The sequence below is a fragment of the Anser cygnoides genome, chromosome 3 (genome assembly GCF_040182565.1).
Source record: "Anser cygnoides isolate HZ-2024a breed goose chromosome 3, Taihu_goose_T2T_genome, whole genome shotgun sequence".
In the NCBI taxonomy this organism is placed as follows: Eukaryota; Metazoa; Chordata; class Aves; order Anseriformes; family Anatidae; genus Anser; species Anser cygnoides.
The window spans coordinates 79,465,411-79,488,295 of record NC_089875.1 but is presented as its reverse complement, the minus strand read 5'-3'; the positions used below and the strand labels follow the sequence as shown (position 1 = coordinate 79,488,295).

The 22,885-nt window shown below is 37.5% G+C and overlaps 1 long non-coding RNA gene across 5 annotated transcripts in view; it reads left to right on the top strand.

Moving 5' to 3' along the window:
• Positions 1 to 22,885, top strand: part of LOC125183127 (uncharacterized) — a 155,174-nt gene that overhangs the window by 62,805 nt on the left and 69,484 nt on the right. For all 5 annotated transcript variants that reach the window (XR_007164353.2, XR_007164354.2, XR_007164352.2 and 2 more), the window contains one exon: positions 12,761 to 12,850. This is a non-coding gene — a long non-coding RNA (uncharacterized lncRNA). The remainder of the gene's footprint in view (positions 1 to 12,760; positions 12,851 to 22,885) is intronic.

Below are 22,885 nucleotides of genomic sequence, written 5' to 3'. Positions count from 1 at the left end.
AGAGCCAAGCCAGGGAGTGACACTGGGTGGGCCTCTGGGAGAGCAGATTGAAGAAAGGGAACAAAAATGCTGCGCCAGAGCAGCTGGGAGAGAGGAGTGAGCACCAGCCCTGCAGCCCCCAAGGTCAGTGCAGAAGGAGGGCAGGAGGTGCTCCAGGCAGGCAGCAGCAGTTCCCCTGCGGCCTGTGCAGAGGCCCCTGGTGGAGCAGGCTGTCCCCCTGCAGCCCATGGGTCCCACACGGAGCAGATCTCCACGCTGCAGCCCGTGGAGGAGCCCCCGGTGGAGCAGGTGGAGGTGGCCTGGAGGAGGCTGCGGCCCATGGAGAGCCCCCGCAGGAGCAGGCCCCGGGCCGGAGCTGCAGCCCGTGGAGAGGAGCCCACGCAGGAGCAGGGGGTCTGGGGGGAGCTGCCGCCCGTGGGGGACCCGTGCTGGAGCAGTTTGCTCCTGGGGGATGGACCCTGTGGTACGGAGCCGTGTGGGAGCAGATCTTGGGGAGCTGCTGCCTGTGGGCAGCCCCCACAGGCTCAGTTCGGGCAGGACGGCATCCCGTGGGAGGGACCCCGCGTGGAGCAGGGGCAGGGGGTGACTGTGAGGGAGAGGTGGAGGCGAAGTGTTAGGGACTGACTGCAGACCCCATTCCCCATTCCCCTGCACTGCTCGGGGGGAGGATTTATGAGAGGGTGGATGTGGGAAGGTGGTTTTAGTTTTCTTCTAGTTCTCACTGCTCTAGTCTGTTAGTAGTTGGCAATAAATTACACTAATCTCCCTTATGCTGAGTGTGTTTTGTCAATGATGGTAATTGGTAAGTGATCTCCCTGGTCTTATCTCAGCCTACAAGCTTTTTTAATTGTATTTTCTCTCCCTGTCCTATTGAGGATGGCGAATGGAAGAGCTGTGTGGTGGAGCTTAGCTACCTACTGGTGTGAAACCACCACACTATGGCATTGATAGCATTGTTTCCTTGGCTTTCTGTTGGTACTTAAGTTTTGTGTTGGTCTCATACTTTCATAGTAAACCGTTTGGGGCAGAGATCTTTAGGGTAATGTCTAGGGTAGCATGTAGTGCTTTGCTTTCCCTTGTTAGAGCAGTCATTGTTAAGAGGCTAGATTTAGTACTTTAAGTGTTTATCATCCAGTTCTTCAATTCTCATTCTCATCAGTGACTCATGCTACAAACAGGTTCAGTATCTCCGTCTTATGAGAGGGTTTGTTAGTACTTTTTACAAAATAAGAGGTATCTTCATAACTGACAGAAAATATCAATACATTTTTATTCGTCCAAATACTGAAAATTGTAGTGGAAATTCAGATTTAACTTGGATTTCAGCATAGCGTTCTCACAATTACCAGAAATAGCAGACAGCAACTCAGGAGTCAGTTCACAACAATACGTGCATGAGCGCGCATGTGCACGTACATACGCACGCTCATTAATTACAGTCTTTGTCCTAAACAGATATATCCATATGCGGCTCATGATTTACAATTATTTTTGTTTGTGAACCATTTGTATTTTCATTTTCTTTGGTGTTTTGACAGGGTATAATTATTTCTGAAACATATAATAGGATTAAAGCATATTTCATTATTAAAAAATTATTGCATTATATTAGTGCCATCCTGACTGCATGAAAATGTTAAACCAGTTTTATTTTTTTCAAGAGTTTTTTTTTTTTCTCATGAAAATTTTGTGAAATTAATTGTTTGCTTTCTCCTGACCTCTGAGGGGTCTATAGCTTCAGAAGATATCCGATAAAGGATGATGACATGTAATGAGAGCAAGATTTAGCTATTAAACTTCCTTGACTGACTTTAAATATTGATTAGAGAAACACTTCTGGGCAAATATTTATATTGAACAATAATATAATTCAGTGATTTTTTTTTTTTTTAACTTTCTGAATATCATTATGTCTTCAGTAATTTAACCTAGCAAAATACATTGTTAGCAATGGGTTATATGAAAATGGCCTAGATAGATGACACAAAAAGTGAAAATATTTTTTTTCTAACAAACATCATCATTCATAATACATTAAGGTGCTCTGTGTTGCGGAGTATGTATCTGGCCTTTCCCAGGGTTTGGGACTGTTGTACCTGTGATATTGGCTTCAAGTGATTTCTAATATAGTACTTACATTGTGACAGATACTAATGAAACCACGCTGTTTCTAGATAAAGCTGCTATTGAATACATATATAGGCAGAAGACGTAATTTGCTTATTCACTTTTTTAATGAGCTCAAGGAGGACAGAACAACCTTCCTGTATCTGTGAACAACTCCTAGATTTTATTAGTTTTTTCAAAAAAAAAAAAAAAAAGCATGGGTTTGTTTATTATGTATATAACTGTAACCGCTGAACCTATGTGAGTAACTGAATGATATTTCCTTGTAGGACAAGAAAATATGTCAAAAATTCTCAAAAAACTCTGAAGAGTCTAAGTAACATCAGCATATTTGTCTTTTAAAATTCCATCCTAGCTTTCATCCTAGCATCCTAACATCCTAGCATCCTACATCCTAGCAGTGTGGCCAGCAGGGCTAGGGAGGTGATTGTCCCCCTGTACTCGGCTCTGGTGAGGCCGCACCTCGAGTACTTTGTTCAGTTTTGGGCCCCTCACTACAAGAAGGACATGGAGGTGCTCGAGAGAGTCCAGAGAAGGGCAACGAAGCTGGTGAGGGGTCTGGAGAACTAGTCTTACGAGGAGCGGCTGAGGGAGCTGGGGTTGTTTAGCCTGGAGAAGAGGAGGCTCAGGGGAGACCTCATTGCTCTCTACAGGTACCTTAAAGGAGGCTGTAGAGAGGTGGGGGTTGGCCTATTCTCCCACGTGCCTGGTGACAGGACGAGGGGGAATGGGCTAAAGTTGTGCCAGGGGAGGTTTAGGTTGGATGTTAGGAAGAACTTCGTTACCGAAAGGGTTGTTAGGCATTGGAATGGACTGCCCAGGGAGGTGGTTGAGTCGCCATCCCTGGAGGTCTTTAAAAGACGTTTAGATGTAGCCCTTAGTGATATGGTTTAGTGAAGGAGTTGTTAGTGTTAGGGCAGAGGTTGGACTAGGTGATCTTGGAGGTCTCTTCCAACCTAGACGATTCTGTGATTCTGTGATTTCACTCAATCAAATGGTGATGAGTCCAACTTCTGTGTCAACCACAGAGGGACCAAATATGTGCATTATAAATAGTGTTTGGATATCATTTGAGTGTATGGGCTGTTTAATGACTGTTTTTCACTACTTTAATTACACTGAGCCTTTGGTTACTGAACACTCTGAGCATTCACTGAAAGTTTAAGGTATCCAGGTCAGAGAGCAGTGTGGACCGGCCCTACCTCAATGCAGCATGCTCTTCTCAGCTGTCACACCCTGAATGTCTTTTATGGCTTCCTCTGTGTTTCTGGTCCAGACTGAGGATGGAATCCTGCAGAGGTACTAGAGAAGTACGTGCTTGCTATGGGCATACACAGGATATAAATCTTGACAACAGAAGTAGCTGAGAAGGGAAAAGACAGTATGATGCCAGTTATCTGGACATACCTGACATATCTGTTGATCCTTGTACCAAAATCAAATACCTACTGTCAGATGTTTTTTTGCTTTCAGTGGGAAAATAAATATAGATTTATATTTTAAAAGACATTGTCAAATATTTCCTATTAATCAAAAAGAGTTAGAAGAGTAATTTTTTACTTAGGAAAATAATTCTTTGGCCAGTTTCTCAGGTAGAGGCCATGTAGAGTACCAATGATGCTTCATAGATTTCAAGAGAGCTGCTAATTTAGGAGAATTAAACAGTTTGGTCTGTTGGCTGTAAACACTTTTTGAAATAGTCAAATCAGCTTAACCTTCTTTGAGGTTGTAATACATATTTCACATGACTGTATTATCAATGCATGCCATGACAAAGACGAGTTTACTTTGAAATGTTATCTATATGTCTGTTATTTCAGTACATTTAGATATTGTAAATTTAATTTGAAATTTGAACTGAAGTTTAATGGTTATTTCTAGATTTAAGGTAATAATTTTATGTCATTTTTGATTGCTGATGTATAATATTGAGATTCCTTCATCTTAAGACTTACTCGCTTTTAAACTCTTGCTGCAGCAGTTTCTTATTGCTCTAATTCATATTGCTTTCTGTAAGGTAAGAAGTAATGTAACTTACTCTAAAAGATCCAGTTACTGAAAATAAGAGGAGTGTATATTCCTCTAGTTAAGAGTTAGGATCTAAACCCATATGGTGGTTTAAAAGAGAGAGGAAAGAGAGGCTCTAAATAATCTATAATAAAAAACTCCCCAAATGAACTGAAATTTAAAAATATTTAATTGTTAAACTAGGTGTCTAAAATAGGTGGTTTTTGTTATCTCAAAGGCTGCAGAAACAGATTCTTAGTATTATTTTCTGTCTGCTAAAATATCACAATCAACCTGAAATAATGTTCTAGGATGTTCATCCTGTTTTTGTCAAAAAATGATCTAGCCTTAGGAATTAGTCCACAGTCTGGCTAAAGCAAATTTTTTTCTTAAACCAGTAAAGGTATAAACAGCCAGGGGTCTGTGTGTGCGCAATAGCTGCTTTACTGCTCAGTTATTATTGCAAATTAAAATCAAAAACTTATACAAATCTTTGCAGAAAAAGACCAACCTCTGTATGAAATTAAAAGAAAGGCATAGTTTTTATTTTTCTCAGGAATGATATTGATTCAATTATAATTCATCAAAGAAGGTATTTGATAACAAAGCAGGTGCATATTACTTATTGTATTCCTGACTAAATGTGAAAGTTCATTCTATTGCTAGTACAGCTGAATCATTTTTTTCTGATCATTGTTTGCAATCTACTCTAAACTACAGTAAGACTTTTCTTCACTATACTATTGATTTCTAATTTTTCTGTTTAGTCCCTGTTTTTCTGATCAGATATCTTCCCAAGTTTTTATGACTGCAGTACACTGAGCATGATGATGACTAAGCCTAACAGATATCTCACTTTTTTTTTTTTTCCCTTCTCTTCTTTCTCTACTTGTTTCTGATTTGTAACATTCCTACAATTCTATTCCTACAGCAAGCTATTTTCATGGATATCTAAGCTGGCATCTCTTCATCATTTAAGACTGGATTTTTCTTGTATCCAAACTGACAGATTTTCAAAACTTTGGGATTGGTCTCAAGTGGTCCTGGAGACATTCTCTCCACAGTTTCCTTTTTCATCTATGTAATTACATGGTCCAGACTATTTACTGTGAAAGTAAGATGCCATTTATTTGATTCTTATCTTAAGTATCTTCTTGTTCAAAATATCTTCCTCTTTAAATGTGCGATGTTCTCATCCAGGCATTAGCATCATACTTTAGTAAGGTTTCTCCTTCTGGCATAGAAGCTGAGGAGCCTTCTTTCTTGGTGCTATTAATTTTCTACTAAGTAGACCTTTAAGTTCAGTTCTGCTCACCTTTACTTACCTTGTTTCCTACCTGGATGGTACGCTTTCGGTCAATGACTGTGTAAGGTCTTTTATTGGTTATCTTGTCTCTTCTACCATCTACAAGTTTTTGGTCCCATGTGTGGGAAGCTGTAGCTGTGAACAGCCATTGCCCAAGTACAATTGTACTCGGTAAGTACCTAATTGTACATAGTGAAGAGCAAATGCAACTTGGATACTAAGAATACAGGTTTCTTTGTTCAATTACATAGATCAGAATGATTCCTTGAGAAAATGTAAGACCACAGGTAAAATGAGATAAAACATCAAAAGTAAGTGAGAAAAATGGAAAAAGAGAGTTGTTAAATCACCACCCATTAGAAATTCTCTGAGATGTGCAGGAAACAGAATAATGTTTAAGCAGCACTTCCACTGAGTAACTGCAAGAAATGCATAACTCAGAAGAAAGATATTTAGAGGTAGTTTGATTTCTTTTGATAGACTTAGAATCGTTTGATGTTTTTCAGTTCAATCAGGTAAGAAAACTAGTTGTATTTGATAAAATTGAAGAGCATTCCATTCCATATATATTTTAAACAAATACTTCTCTAAGCATAGAAACAGTGACAAAACTCAAAGTATTTGGGAGTTATTTAAAGGCAGACTAAAATATTGCAGCTTGGAGAGCTAATTGAGTCCTTCATCTGAAACCCAAATAGGTCTGGGACCTAGGACAAAAAAACTTTGGAAAGGTGGTGCTGACCAATCCAAATTCAAAAATAATTTCCTCTGCAATGTAAGTGTAAGGTAAGACCAGTAAGAAGTTCAGGGAGAGTAGGCAGTTCCCCCGTATTGTGGATATGATAGTGGATCTGCAGTGCTAAAAAAAAGACAGTAGGCAGAAAGAAGGCCCAAAGAAGCGCACAAATGTAGTCTCAATAAACATCAAAAGTCCAGAAAAAGCCTGCCATTTGAGGAAAAATTATTTGAACTCCATCAATTTTCAGCTGCATTGAAAGTGTTTTCAGGTTCTCACAGGGCATCACTATGTGAGTGCTACTACCTCAGAGACTATCCTTCACAAGAACAGTAGTGGACATAACAGTCAAATACGACTCAACATCTCAGCTTGGAAGAAACAGGACATTGAGTAATTTACAACTGAACAACGAAATAATGAGAGTCTGTAACATTAATACTGTGGGAAAAATGAAATAGAAAATGAAAGGGTCGAGCCTTTTATTTCATTCATACACTTTTTCATTCAAAGTGTACATTAACAGTATATATTGTTCGCTAGATAGAAAATATGACCTGTAATGGTACCAGGAATGAAATCCCATAATAAAAGAGTTGACAATCCTTTCATCTCATCTCTGAGTGCAAGTCTGGCCTTTGTGGAGGCAGGGAACTGATCAAGGAACACTTTGCAGGCACCTTCTAGTCTATTCTAAGACTAGAGAATAAGCTCTCAATAAATTCAGAGTATACTAACCTGACTTGCTTTTTCAGTAGTCTGGTCTAAGGTGAAATATGGACTGAAATTGTTAGTCATGCACACATTCTGCAGAGACTAATTAAAATCATTAGTAAAGCGCGGGTGGGACATCATTTTTGGAGTCTCTGATATTGTTGAAGGTGCAGACCTGCATAGAACTATGTCTAGAGGCACTGGGATAGTGATACTTAAATTATTAAGAAAAAAATATAGTGATAAGGACACAGAGGTTAGAAACAGAAAGTCCAAGAGAAAACAAACAAACAAACAAACAAAAACGCAAACAACCAATACCACATGGATATCAAGTTAAAAATAATGTTAGAGGCAACCTTTTCAGCGTATTGCATATGTAAAAAAGATGATCAAATTGAAAGAAATGTTATTGTTGATACAACATTTAAAACATATTGCCATGGAACTAAAGCTGGAATGTATTTGATGCTACTAGCTAGTTCTTCTAGGCTAAGACTCTCACATTTCCAAGATTGCCCTTTTGGAAGATAGTGTCATTAAATAAACACTCATATATATCAAGTTTGTTTTCTCTGACACAGTAAATATAACATCTGATAATGGCCCAAAGCATAGCAGACGTAAATTCAAACATGTTATTAGATTAAACATTCAGATTATCACCTTGAGAACCATGCACTGGTCTGGGGTGCTGGTTTAACAAAGGGAATGGAATCAGACCCTGACACACAGAGGACACAAACCACAGAGGACCAAGTCAATCACCTTTAGTTGCCACTGGAAGGCTTTTTGAACTAGGTTTATGTGGCAAGGCTTTGGTAGCAGGGGGGGATGTAGGGATGGCCTCTGTGAGCAGAGCCCAGCAGCTGCCTCATGTTGCCCAGGGAAGTGATGGAGTCACCATCCCTGGGGGTGTTTAAGGAAAGGTTGGATTTGGTGCTTAGGGACATGGTTTAGTGGGTGACATTGGTAGTAGCGCGATGGTTGGACCAGATGATCTTGGAAATCTTTTCCAACCCTAATGATTTTATGAATCTATGGCAGATCAGAGCCAGCTCCAGCTGGCTCCAAAAGGGACCCACTGCTGCCAGAGCCAAGCCAGGGAGCAATGCTAGTTGGGCCTCTGGGAGAGCAGATTTAAGGAAAAAAAAACAAAAACAGAAACAAACAAAAAACCTGCTGTGTGACAGCAGCTGAGAGAGGAGTGAGCACCAGCCCTGCAGCCCCCAAGGTGAGTGCAGCAGGAGGGCAGGAGGTGCTCCAGGCAGGCAGCAGCAGTTCCCCTGCGGCCTGTGGAGAGGCCCCTGGTGGAGCAGGCTGTCCCCCTGCAGCCCATGGGTCCCACACGGAGCAGATCTCCACGCTGCAGCCCCCCCGTGGAGGAGCCCCCGGTGGAGCAGGTGGATGTGGCCTGGAGGAGGCTGCGGCCCATGGAGAGCCCCCGCAGGAGCAGGCCCCGGGCCGGAGCTGCAGCCCGTGGAGAGGAGCCCACGCAGGAGCAGGGGGTCTGGGGGGAGCTGCCGCCCGTGGGGGACCCGTGCTGGAGCAGTTTGCTCCTGGGGGATGGACCCCGTGGTACGGAGCCGTGTGGGAGCAGTTGTTGAAGAGCTGCAGCCTGTGGGCAGCCCCCGCAGGCTCAGTTCGGGCAGGACGGCATCCCGTGGGAGGGACCCCACGGGGAGCAGGGGCAGAGAGGGACTGTGAGGGAGCAGTGTAGGCGAAGCGTTAGGGACTGACCGCAGCCCCCATTCCCTGTTCCCCTTTGCCACTTGGGAGGATGAGGTAGAAGAGGGTGGATGGGGCGTTGGGGGGAAGGTGTTTTTAGTTTGCATTGAGTTTCTTGCTGCTCTGGTATGCTAGCAATAGGCAATAAATTGTATTAATCTCCCTATGCTGAGTTTGTTTTGCCCATGATGATAATTGCTGAGTGATCTCCCTGTCCTTTTCTCAGCCCTTGAAACCTTTTCATTGTATTTTCACTCCCCTTTCCCTTTGAGAAGGGGGAGTTAGAGAGCAGTTGCAGTGGAGCTCAGCTGCACAGCTGAGTAAAACCACCACAGTGCAGCCTGTGTATACATTTGATGGGTTTCATGCTGAGGTCTGTGAGGGTTCATATTCTCTATTAATGGTAGTTTCCAAAAAAATGTCCTTTAAATGTGACAATCAGTTTTGGCTTAGACATCTTGAATTTCTCCTTCAGTTTGTCTTTTTTTTTTTTTTTTTTTTTTTTTTTTTATCAGTAGGCATGCAGTTAAGATTTACATTTACAATTTTGATGAAGAAATTGTTAGAAGCTATATCCTAGGCTTGGTTGGGCAAAAAAGATCCATTTTGTAATTTTTAAATCCCTCAACTCTATATGGGGCCACCTAAAGCAACAATTTGTCCAATCTTAGATCATTCAATAAAATAAAGCACAATGATTTTGATTGTCGTTTTAATTAAATACACAATACAAGCACTGAAATATTGAAGGGAGCAGAGACTTCATTGCAGAGGTTTCGCAAGTTTCACCTGTAAATGCTGAGGCAAGGACTCAGAGGCATGGCTGTGTACAGGCAGTGTTGTGAGTATAGTGACAACCGTACATGCCCATTGTTTTGCATCATTAGTACAATGCTGAATCTTTAAAAAAAATTAAAAAAATAAAAAAAGCCCACTAGGAAATGTAGCCTCCAGAGTCCAGTCTTTTATTACTTTTTTTTTTTTTTTTTCCTACTTTATACAGCACCTAATTTAGGCCACAGACAAAAAGAAAATGTATCTTGAATATGCATCACGGGTTCCAAAAATGAAAAGAAATTGGATTTGGATAGCACTTACTCAATAGACAGATATGATACATGGTAAGAAGGTGCACTGTCTGCCCTGTGATAGATTAAACTACTTTGTAGGAAAATTACTGTGAGCCAGTCACCACCACCACCGTGGCTAAATCTTTAATAAAATTCTCTTCCATATTCAAGAGCGAGGTATGAAGTACACAATAAGCAGAGTGGAGTAGAGTGCCATTTATCAAACCACAGCTAGGTCTGTAATCTCCTGCTTTATCCTTTTTTAGTATTTTATTTGTCTTTATTGTTGCAAGGAAGCACATTTACCCAGGGCAGTGGGCTTTCGGTCCTGATAAACCTTTTGTTTTAAATTCTACCTGTATGTTTTTTTCTCTTTTTTTCTTTTCTTTTCCTTTTTCTTTTCCTTTTTCTTTTTTTTTTTTTTTTTTTTTTTTTTAATTTTCTTTCATTTTCTTTATTTTTGGATCAGATAGCCATCCTGTCACTCTATGGGAGTAATTAGTTTGTTTTGTTTTGGTGGTCCCTTGCTTGTTACATGTTCTTTCACCCTTCCCTGCCTGACCTGACCTTACCTCTCTCGTCTTTACAAAAAGAAAGCCAAGCCTCTAGGACATTTTAAAAAGAATACTCAAGCCTGTGGAGAAGACAGTCTGGGAAGTATTGCATAATGCTTTTTTGAGACTATTTGGCAAGATGGCAGTGTTGAACCATGTTGCAGTTGGCCCCTGGGTGGCACTACATGGTTAGAACTGGGACCAACAAAAGCATTTTCAGATAAAGGAAGAAAACATAATTGAAGCAGTTTTCTTTTTTTTAAAGTTGAAGACAAATCCTTAAGCTGAATTTGTTGATATTTACTCAATTAAATACAAATACCTGCATATAACTGTTTTCCTCTCATTAAATCTGATGGCAAAATGTTCTGTGTGTCTTGTCTACCTGATAATATCTGGATCACTTTGGGCAACATGTTGATATTAAGTACAGATGCAGTGGAATGGTCCTGTGGGTGGAAGTATGTGACTAGAACTGCTTTGTGCTGCCTGAATATGCATACTACCAGTCTGTGCTGCAGCCCTGGGGGTGATTTTTTTAGTACTATTATAACCCTTTTTATTGTTTGAATAGCAGTTTTATGACAAAACATTTATATTCAGCCTGCCTTTGTACTTGACTGAAAGAGAGCAATCACTGGGAATGATAAGGCAACAATGGTAATGATAACTGCATTTATGGAGGCTTACAGAATTTAAACGGGCATGCAAAAATAGACTCACAATAGTGCTCTACCTGAGCCTGAGCTGGTTTGGATATGTTTCTTGTGCCAGGCCCATATTTGCTTCTTGATGGAGATGTTTCCTTTTTTCCTGTTTTTCTCCCTTATGGCATTTCTTCTGTATGAATCGTACATATGTGTACATCAAGTTTATCTTACCACAGAAAGATGCCATAGTGAGCTGGAGGAACATAACCATTTTTCAAAATCCACATCTCTGAACGTGTTGCTCAAACTAAATATCAAGTTCTCAGAGTTTGTGGTTATATGATCTTGCAGCAGAATGACCATTACTTGTCTTTCAAGGTCCTAACCATCATGAAAAATAGGCAAGTCCTTCGATCTCCTTTGAGGAGTGAGGGGTAATACTGGACACGGGAAAGTAATCCAACAGTGTAAGAGCAGCCAGTCTCTTGCCTGAATATTTTTAAATCCGAGCAATTCTACTTTTATCTTCCATTCCTGTAGTGTTTTCTCCCCTTTGAGGTTCACATACACATACACACATGCGCAAACACTTGTGTATTTCCTTAAATTCCTTGCTTTTAGAAGAAGTCAAGAAAACAATGAGAAGTCTTTTTTTTTTTTTTTTTTTTTTTGGAGGGTGTGTGTGTTGGGGGGTGGTGCTGGCTCCTGGTTCTCTGAATTTGTTGTGAGCGGAGCAGAATTATGCCTAAGTCTGGTTATACAGTAACAGTTAGTGTATATTATAATGAAAGGAGATGTCCACTACTCTTTGTTCTAAAAATATTATAAGGCTGCTGTCTGCAACACTTTACACAGTGGCTGCTAAGTAGACGTACCAATGTTGGAGGCTTTCTCACAAGGAGAGACTGTGCTTACGGAGTTAGAATGACAGATCCAGCCTATATTTTATATACATATTTTCAATATTTTAAAATATTTTTTTCAGCAAGCTACTTTATATAAAAATGTCTCTGAACTGTCTGTTTTTATAAGACAAAGAATTTTTTTTTTTTAAACAGAATGAGCATCTGAAAGGCTTTTAAAATTATGAGGCCTACTTTAAGATTTCATTGATCACGAGAACTGATAATCTCAGCATACCTCAATCTCTTTCATGCTGTTGTTTTCCTATTATATACTTTCAATTCTTTCTCCACTTATATTTTAATTTTCTGTACTTATCACCTTTGCAAGTTGACAGTATACAAAATATGGGTAGAAAAACCTTGTGAAAACCAAGTGACTCTAGAACTGTAGGAAGAAAAAAATAATTTTAGTTGTTAAATGTAGTTTAATATATTCATGTTTTATTTTATTCATGTATGTTATTTTGCTAATTCAAGAGTTCTCTTACTAGGCTGCAATTTTTATATACATGTATATGGTCATTACATGTTAGCCAGATTATGTGTTCTGTCTGTTCCATTTAGGTTTTAAATATGTTTAAATTCATAATTCAAATTCTTTTTTTTCTGCAAGTGAAATACAAGTAATGCAAACATTAACTTGCTTTGCCTAAGTTCTTAGAGTGTTTTACTGGAATGCCGGATTCAAAGATATGTCATTTTCTACTAAATGTCTTTCTAATTCTTTTGTGCAAATGATACCTTTTCCCCAGGCCCAGCTACTTAGTGGATATTATTGAACAAGTGTCTTTTATAGGATCTAAAAAAGTGCAGCATTATGTGAAAGAAATTTTTTTTAATGTGCATGGACTATTTAGGAATATGCTTAGTGAATATTAAGCAAACACCTGAAGTTCCTGTGCTGCTGCCTAGAACCAGCACTTCATTACCTATTACGTGCAGTGACTTTGAATTTTTTATTAGGTACTGGTCTCTTAGCCTGTAAGGCTTGTGCATGATGTATATGAGAGCGATTTCCAGCAGAGAGAAGCTTATCACAGATCCACCTAAAAGGTAAGGCTATTTTTTTAATTTTTAGTTCATATGCAGAACAGCTGCCTGAAGAACACCTGCACACAGAACAGAAAAGAAATTTGGTTTAAGGGTTGATTATACACATCTTACCCATACCAGAAAGCATGATGAGTTTCAGATAAACCCAGAATATATAAATGGTAAGAACAAGAATATCAGAGTATTTACCCCCTATTTTTTTGCTACTCCTTATTATAGTGCTTTTTTTTAATATAATCTTTCTCATCAACTTGGTGAGGATAAAGGAGAAAAGCTTTAATATATTTCAGATTTGTTTAGTTTTCCAAATCTGTAGTATTCACATCCAAGATTTAGCAAAGTTGAACTATAAATCTGGCAGACAACATACACAGAAGAATCATTGCCATCAGCATTCCTTGTTTTTGCTAAGGAAAACAAATGAGCATGAAGAAAATAAAACAGAAAAGCAGGAGGAGCAGGAGGAAATTGTGAAGAAGAATTAGGAAAGGCAACTAATAATAAGAAGGAAACAAGCATAGCAGTAGAAATACATTGGATACTATTTCACCAAAAATAGCTTACATGGGCTTATGAGGGTGAAGGACCTTATCACTTAGCTCATGAGTGATAAATCCTAAGACTGTAGGTTGGTAATTCAAATCAGGTAATTCAGGAGATAATTGTGTATTAAGAACACCTGGTATACATAGAGAATGGGGATGATATGCTGATGAGGAGGGATGGTTAAGATAAACAAGTTAGGTAAAGTATATGAAAGATAAGAAAGTTTGAAACCCAGGACTAACTGGGAGTTTCTAGGTCAACAAGTCTCTTATATTAGTGTTACAAACTTGGCGCATTCCATCTGAGAAGTTTTTTCTTTTTCTAATAGAAGCTTTTTTACATTTCCATCCTATTTTTTTTCATTACCAATTTATAAATACTTTAGTGCCAAAATTTTCCTTTCAGAGGTTAACTTCCTTTCAGCCAGATGTTTTACCTTTCAAAACAACTTAGTGTTATTTCTTCTTAGTCATTCCTTATCCACCTTTCAATTTCACTGCTATCCTACAGATTGTCAACTTTAACTAGCTTTTTCATGTGTGGTATTGTTTTAAAAACCTTGCTGAAAGACAGAGAGATATTTTATCAAGCAGATCGGTTATCTTATTGAAATTATCGGTTTAGTCTGGCATGATCTTCATGCACTTAGTTTATGTTGCATTTTAAAGCTGTAAATGTCTCATTTTCTTGTTCGTACCAAACCACAGCTGTTAGTGGTAATGTAATGAAATCGTTGCTCGTGCAAAGGAGAAGCTTTGTCAGCTGTGCTTTCTGAACAGTGAATGCAGGTCATGGCATTCAAAAAAAATTCTTTGAAAGTAGTCTATTTTTTGATAATGGGGCCTTGATCTATTTCCCAATCAGACTGAGCATGCATATCATGACAAATCTATCTTTCATTAGAATAACTTACCTAAATGAGTTACCTGAATCCTAATCCTGCTTCTCTGAGGTGATAGGAGCAGCTGCTTGAGCACCAGGTAGATGTCTCTCCTGATGTAGGCCATGAAGCCACCACTGGTGTTATGAGAGAGCAAGAAGGGGGCCCTTGTAGGCAACAGGGGAGGAATATTACTCATGAGTGCTGAGACAAAACCAAAACTCAGATCTGACAAAACTGGATGGTACTGAGAATGTATAATAATAGCAATAAAACAAACCCTATAAAAGCAAGTTGAGAATGAAGACAGCCATCATTTCTTATGAGTTGTGCTCCAGCTTTTCTCTAACTACTTCAACTTCTTGGCCATCTATGTAGAGACTTAGGGACAAATAATTTATTTGATTAATTAGTTTCAAAGAAAGTTTCTTTGAAATTCGTATCTGACTTCTTATAGACTTGCTGTATAGGTCTCCATACATGCTTAAGGTATTTAATAATGAGAATATTTCCCAGTTTCAATTGCTTTCTTCAAAACGATAGCAATGTTTCAGAGAATAGAAAAAACATGGACAAGAAGTCAGATATGGGTTAGTTGAACAATTTGAGCTGGATGCTTTCAAAAGGTCTAGCACACAAATTAATGAATGCAGTTTCTACAGAGGTGGTAAACAGACTGATTTTTCAAGATTTTTTTTTTCACTTGAAATTAAAAAGGAGAAATAATAGCATAGAACACTTATTTTTTTAATTGAAAAGTATTACTGATAGTTCTTTATGTCTTAGTATTTTTCTTTTTCTATGAAAACTAATAACTTTTTGAAGAAAGAAGATATTAACACCTTGAGCTATACAATTAAAATTTACTTAAAGCTTAGAAGAGCTGATGGTAGAACTTGATTTGGAATTCTCCATCAAAATGATCTTTCAATAGAAATAATTCATGCTATTAAATTAGAAGTGCCATTAGTATGGGACAATAGTAGCAGATACCTAATTTAATTTGAAAAAGCAAGTTTTGACCTTGTTGAAAGTAGACCAGTGAAATTCACAGAAATTAAGTTTTTTTGGAGGTGTAGCTTATAAAAACCCCAAATCTCTGGTGATAATTATTAGTTATTTTGTACTAAAAATTTCAAAATCAATATAAAAGCATTTGGAGTAGTCTGAAAGTACTGTATATAGGTATCTGTTTTTTTCATAGTTTATTCAATAAGTTAAGACAGATTTTTTGATTATTTTGATAGGATAATATTTTGAAATCTACTTTTTGAAATACTTTTTACTGTATCTGCCCAGAAAATGTTTCCTAGTGATGTTTGGTTTATACACACTATCAGCTGATCTTTCAACACATCACCTTAACCAGAGTGTTTATTAGTGTCTACATCAAACTTTAATTAAGCAGAAAGAACTGAAGTTATTTCTGTTTCTGTTTGTTAGTTTGTTTTTCTCTGTGGCAGTGGTACATAGCTTGTAGCCAAGTTGCAGATTTGTATTTTATGAAATGACTGAAGCTGGTTATGAAAATCCTTGTTGTGGACTTCTGATAAATGCCTTCATGAGCAAATAATATAATTTTCAGTATATTATGCTGTGGCTCCTTCTTTTTGCATTTTTTTTTTCAATATCAAATTGAGGGTGCAATTAAATATCAAGGATATAATGGTTTCACTGATAGGAATTGGTGTTGTGGAGACCATATTTTAGCATTGTATTTTAATAACAATTGAGTTTTTTCCTAAAATCTCTTTCTTTGTTCAGCATAACTTTAACATATTGGGCATGTCTCCTTTCATCACAGCAGGGGACACTGTGTATTTGTGGGATAAACTAGTTCCATATTAGCAATGTGAAATCTGTTTGAACTTGTTTGCATATGTATGCCAGTTGATAGTGCCTTTTGAGGAAGTGTTGGAGAATTGTGTCAGTAATAGTTTTTGGTTTATTTTTCCTTAATAGTTAATTCATTTCTTGCAGATATGCTACTCCTGTTACACCTAAATACTATTCTTATTGTCTATGTATATAGGATATCTGATAACAGCACATCAATAAATAAATGTAGAAACTAACAGCTGGTATTAATGAGTAAAATGCAAGTGCATTCACAGTTGGCTACTTTAAAGAAAATTTTGCAGGATTGCTGTGCTGAAAACTTGTAGTTTTGTTTTAATATGCTTGCATAAGAGTGCATTCTAGACATTTTCTAATGAGTTGAAGCCATTAAGCCTTAGATTATGCGAGTCTCTGTGTTGCATACTTAAAGTTTAAAATGTGGAGAACTTGGGTGTGAATCTGCATCTAGTGAGCCAGGTGCTAAAGCTCCCTGTGCAATGTGCAGTAAGGGAGCTTATATGCTTCAGTGAACATACGTCAGGGAACTGCTTAGTCTGAGAATCCCAGCTAGGTTTAGGTATCGAGTCCCTCAGTCCTAATTATCTGGTGTAGTTCTGGACATGGGTAAAAGCAGAATGTGTTTATGTAGGTCTTTTTATGTCACCGATTTACATACCAATATTTGATCAAAGTCCCACTTAAGATGTCTCACTCGGTTTGTAAATCTTACTCTTTCCTTTTTATTTTATCTAAATATGCTTGCTGATAAAAAATTTCACTTTAAATTACTCTTTTATTTAACATAAGAGTGTTCTTGACTGCTTTACTTATGAATGGTCCACTGTGTCCGTGGGAAGTGACAGAGATGAGAGTGGATGTCTACTTTGTTATTTAGGTAGAAAAATACATTTTTCTGTTTGAAAATTGTAAATTGTAATCCCATCTAAAGAAATCTGCACTGTATTTGGTTTCCACTACAAATTCCTCTTGGTTTCGTGGCATTTTTAAGGTGTATCTTATTCTGAACTATTTAGGAATAAAAAAATGCAAACTCATTTTTGTCTGAGAAGGACAGGAGAGATTGTGCAGGGAGACTGTTCAGAATCTACAGTATTGTGTGCTAAAGACTAGCAAAGAAATAATCCACCTAGGACTATATGTGTGTACATATATATACATATATAACAAACCACACAGCAAGATTTTCTATTACTATAGGGCTCAGCTTTAAACTGTTTTTAATGTTGGCTTTTGACAAACAATGTATCTGTCTCCTATGATGAGGAGACACAGCTCAGTAATAAAGAATACTAATTTCTCTGTCTTTCTTATTCATGCCTGGGAAGAGATTAATTTATAGAAGGAAAGTACAAATCACATTATGAACTATTTAAGAATTTCAGGAAAGGAAACAACTTCTGAAAGAAAATATGAAAAACACAATATAGTGACTAACCTTTTTTCAGCAACTTAGATGTGAAATTCCCTTTCTTGAAATGGACATATAAAAAAAAACATGTGCAAACATCTCTGATATCTCATAGAAATGGTTTTAAAAGGAACTGACTATTTCTGTCATGAAACCTGCAGGAAGTTGTTTGTGGGGGTCAAAAGATGACATGAGCATTTCCCATCTGGGCTATTCGAAGGGAAGTCTACCCTCTTTAAATTGAGATGGCGTCCATGCTGTTATTAACCTTAATACAAATTCGCTTACGCATTTGCATTGTAAAACATGCGGTTTAATCACATTAATAAAGTATATTTGTGTGGAATTCTGAGAAGGTTGATATGAACTGGTCTTTCTTATGACATGACTATTGGCATCACTGGGCTTTGAAGTGGCTTTGCATGAGCTTTCTGAGGTATAGTTGGGATACGCTCCTTTGAAGCACAAGGTTCATAGCATGGGAAAAATATTCAAGAGATCAATTATTACTCCTGATTCACAATGTGTTCAAGCTGTCTTTATTACTTGTCATTGAGACAATAATTTGATTTGACAGGCAGATTGGATGTTATTAAAATTAAAGGATTTCTGTTGCCTTGCACATGTGAGGCATTGTTTCTAAGATTTGCTTTGTGAAGAGAACCAAGAAGACTGTGTCACTGGTTTGGTCTGCAGGTAGGGGAGTTGGAAAATTGCCCAGTTTTATAATTGGTTGGTGAATTAATTGTGTATAGTTGTCCATGGTGAGCCTTTACTGAAGGAATGTGTCTTTCACATTATTAATGCTGATACAGTGCACCTTTTTCAGGGAAAACAGAAATTAGCAGCTTAGAGGGAGGGTTCTGTTGTGTTATTCGTGCTACTGCTCTTTTTATTTTCTAGTATGAGCCTTGCACTACCAGTTAGACCCTTTTTTACTAGATACCGCATGTTCATATAGCCAACAATAGGCCTATATATAATTATGAAAACAAAATTAGAGGAAAAGATTACAGTAGAGGAGAGTAGAAAGGCAAATCATGTATAATTGCACTATGCTTTCAGGTAGAGTTTATAAGCTTTTTATGAATGAATAAAGCAGAAGAAAATCTTATTTGGAGTGGAAATGTTGTTGGGAAAAGATGACTTCATTATTGTTTCTACTCGGTAAAAAATATAGACAAGTAGTGATCTGTTCATGAGCACTTATCCAGTTTAGTGATCTTTAGATGTACTTTGTAACTTCTCTTTCATTAAGTAGTTGTATTTGTACAAATATATAAAGTCTTTTTATTGGAAAGGTTGCCACTTTTACATAACTGCTATGATTTTAGGCATACTTAATGTCTTTTTTCTGGTCTTTTGGTGAATGATATTCAATTTCTGCCAAAGTAAATTGATGAGGGACAATATGAGCCTATATTCTGGGCATTTTACACAAGTTCATGGTGAGCCTTTACTGAAGGAATGTACCTTTCACATTGTTAAAGCTGATACAAGTCCAATTGGATTTACAAGTCCAATTTTAACATACCTGTTTTCAGATATTTAATAGCAAGAGTTTAGAGAACAGCTGATCCTTGAAAGTCCTTCCATAAACATCCACCACTAATTTGTAAACTAGTGGTCTTAAGCTGCTCCTTTGAATTTTAAGAAATATATGTAGTAATAAGAAGTGCATATTACTAGGATTATGTAATGTTTTTTCCTATCAAACAACACATTTCTATTGTGCTCTAATGCTAACATTTAACATGTGGGTTTTTTTCTTTGCTTGTTTGTTTTGTTCTTTAAAGGTGAGCAAATGTTAGTAAACATACAGGTAAACCTACCAATTAATTAAATCTACATGCAATTAAGTAAATGTAAATTGCCATATGCTCAATACATTTTGTAACCCTGAAGTCAATAATTACCATATCCAGCTCATAATGTCCTTACTTTTAAAACAAAACAGTTGGGATATTCTCCCTGGCTTTTTTTTTTTTCTTAGTTGTTGTTATTCGACAAATACAGAATGCAAGACAAGTACAAAACATACCTGAGAGCAGAACTACTTATTCAAATTTACAAATATGTACTTAAAAGTTTTTAAGGTCCTGTACTTGCAGATCTGGATAAACAAAGAACTGACTTTCAATCCATCACATAGAGTCTAACAAAATTGAAGGTGAGGTGATTAAAAAAAGAGTTTCCTCACCTTTTGAATTGCACTCAAATGAAATTTTGCAAATGGAAGAAGGAAGAATAATTAATAACTCGACACTGAACCTTCACTTTCTGGAGATGCCATTTCTTTCTTATTCTATCAGGCAATCCTGCAATGTCTGAAGGGCAAATATATAAAAATGTGAATGTGCTTGAAAAAAATAAAATTTAAAAATAAGAGAGTGAAAGGAAATGTTTTAGAATCTAGCCAGTCATAAAAGATGACTCATCAGATTGTGCAGCTCAAAACATTTTCATCTTTGTCTTTGAAATGCCCTTAGTCATTTAATGATTTTACTTCCAAGTCTCTACATACTTAGTCTCTATAAAATACTGAAATACTGCAAATATTTAAATATCTATGTAAACTATATATGTATATTGATATTATTTTGTAATCAATATTATGAACTCTACAAAGTTAATTGTAGTTCTTGCTAATTTTTTGTATTACTTTGCATATAATGAGTTTTACTCATTATGTTTAATAACTCATTCATACATGTGTTGTCCACCATTCACTATGATTCTGATGGATGGAAATAAATGATTCACGTGGTCATCTATGCTTTGGCTCTGCTTTCTCAATGGCTTCTTTTAGGTGGTGTGTATCAGTGTTAAGCAGCAACTTAAATCTAACACGGGTAAAGATTTTTCCATGTGCAGTCATGTACTATACAGCATTCCATCAATAGTTACCCTTTCTGAGAAGTAAAAATACAAGTGCACAAAGAAAGAAAAGGCTTTCCTAATTACATGCCACTAAAGATACAGAAGTCATTTCAACACAGTATGAAGCATTTCACAGACCTGCTTCTGCCAATCAGGTTTGCTATGGTTCTTATCAATACAAATGATGGTAACAAGGAGTTAGATTTTCTGAAAACTGGATTGAAGAAGAGTTATATATGTCTCTAAATTGGAGAGACATGGATTTGATGGATGGACTACTCGGTGGATAAGGAATTGGCTGGATGGCTGCACTCAAAGAGTCAACGGCTTCATGTCCGAGTAGAGATCAGTGACAAGTGGTGTTCCTCTGGGATTGGTATTGGGGCTGGTGCTGTTTAACATGTTTGTTGGTGACATGGACAGTGAGATTGAGTGTACCCTCAGCAAGTTTGCTGATGATACCAAGCGTTATGGTGCAGCTGACACACTGGAGGGAAGGGATGCTCTTCCAGAGGGACCTTGACAGGCTTGAGAGGTGGGCCTGTGTGAACCTCATGGAGTTTAACAAGGCCAAGTGCAAGGTTCTGGACCTGGTTTGGGGTAATCCCAAGCACAAATACAGGCTGGATGGAGAACGGATTGAGAGCACCTCTGAGGAGGACTTGGGGGTGTTGGTTGATGAGAAGCTCAACATGAGCTGGCAATGTGGACTTGCAGCCCAGAAAGCCAACTGTATCCTGGTCTGTATCAAAAGCAGCATCGCCAGCAGGTCAAGGGAGGTGATTTTCCCCCTCTGCTCTGCTCTTGTGAGATCCCACCTGAAGTAGTGTTCACCTTTGGGGCCCCCAGCACAAGAAGGACATGGACCTGACCTATTAGAGTGAGTCCAAAGGAGGGCCATGAGGATGATCAAAGGGTTGGAGCACTACTCCTATGAAGACAGGCTGAGGGATTTGGGGTTGTTCATCCTGGAGAAGAGAAGGCCCTGGGGACACCTTACAGCATTTTTGCAGTACCTTAAGGGGGCCTACAAGGAAGACAAGGAGAGAGACTCTTTGTCAGTGAGTCTAGTGATAAAACAAGGAGTAATGGTATTTAACTAAAAAATGGTAGATTTAAATTAGCTATGAAGAAGAAATTCTTTACTGTGAGGGTGGTGAGGCACTGGCACAGGTTGCCCAGAGAAGCTGTGGATGCCCTGGTGTTCAAGGCCAGGTTGGATGGGACTTTGAGCAACGTGGTCTAGTGCGAGGTATCCCTGCCCATAGCAGGGGGGTTGAATTAGACTTTAAGGTCCCTTCCAACCCCAACCATTCCATGATTCTGTGATATACTATATTTTTAGGACTATGAATATTCCTTTCAGCGTGAGGAAGAACTATGTTCATTTGAATTAGGAGGAGATAGGAGGGAGACAGAGCTGGTGATCTGATTGTTTTGTAGTTTAGCATCTGAAGAGAAAAGAAGTAAAAAATAGCAGTTTAAAGGACACTGCTAGGACAACTATTAATATTTTAGTATAAACTCATTCCAACTAAAAATATTTTTATAGTAACTTCTTTTAAAAATCTGCTTAGAAGAACCCTACTCCACAGACATTTGAAAAGAAGATGGGTTATCCATGTGTAAGATTCATAAACAGCTTTAATTCTTAATCTTTACCTTTACCCTTTCTGATTCTTTTGACCTACGGTTTGCCCGTTTTAGATGAGATCTTCTACCAGTGCTGACAATGAAAAAAAAAAAAAAGGAAGCACAACAAAAACCTGAATATCAACAAGAAGATTCACATTCACAGAGGAATGCAATCAAAAATGATGCTGCAAATCAAGCCTAGAATCAGACCATCACAAATTCAAAAACTTTTAGCTATTTGCAATTATGATGGTAATTGCTATTTTAAAATGTTTTGCTTCTTCTATAGAATCTCCATGTTGTTAGCTAAAATTCTAGGTATTTTAAATCACAGAAAATCTTCTTGCAGGTGATGAAGACTAAATATTATAGGCAATCAAAACAACGTATTATCTACATATTTTAGCTGATTAAAAAAAAAGTAGCTTTTGGAACTTCTTTTAAAAATCATTTTACTGCATAGTAGTAGCTAATTATAACATACTTTTTCATAGACCCAAATGTTAGTGATATTTCTATTAAAGCAAAAGGTGTTGGATTTTTAAATTTTCTTTAAGAAAATACCATCTTAGATTCTTTGCTATGGTATTTTAGTCTATGTAGTTATTCCTTTTCTTTCTGTTGTGAATGTTTATTGTCTGTTTTTTGTCAAGTTTTGATTAATATATGTAAGCAACTTATAAAATACATAAAATTTTAAAATACTGTAATTTAAAGACTGACATATTAATATTACTTAATATGAGGCCATTAAATAAAAGTAAATGGCTGAAAGTTATATAGAGAGTGTAAGAAGATAACTACTGAAAAATAATGTACAAGTAAT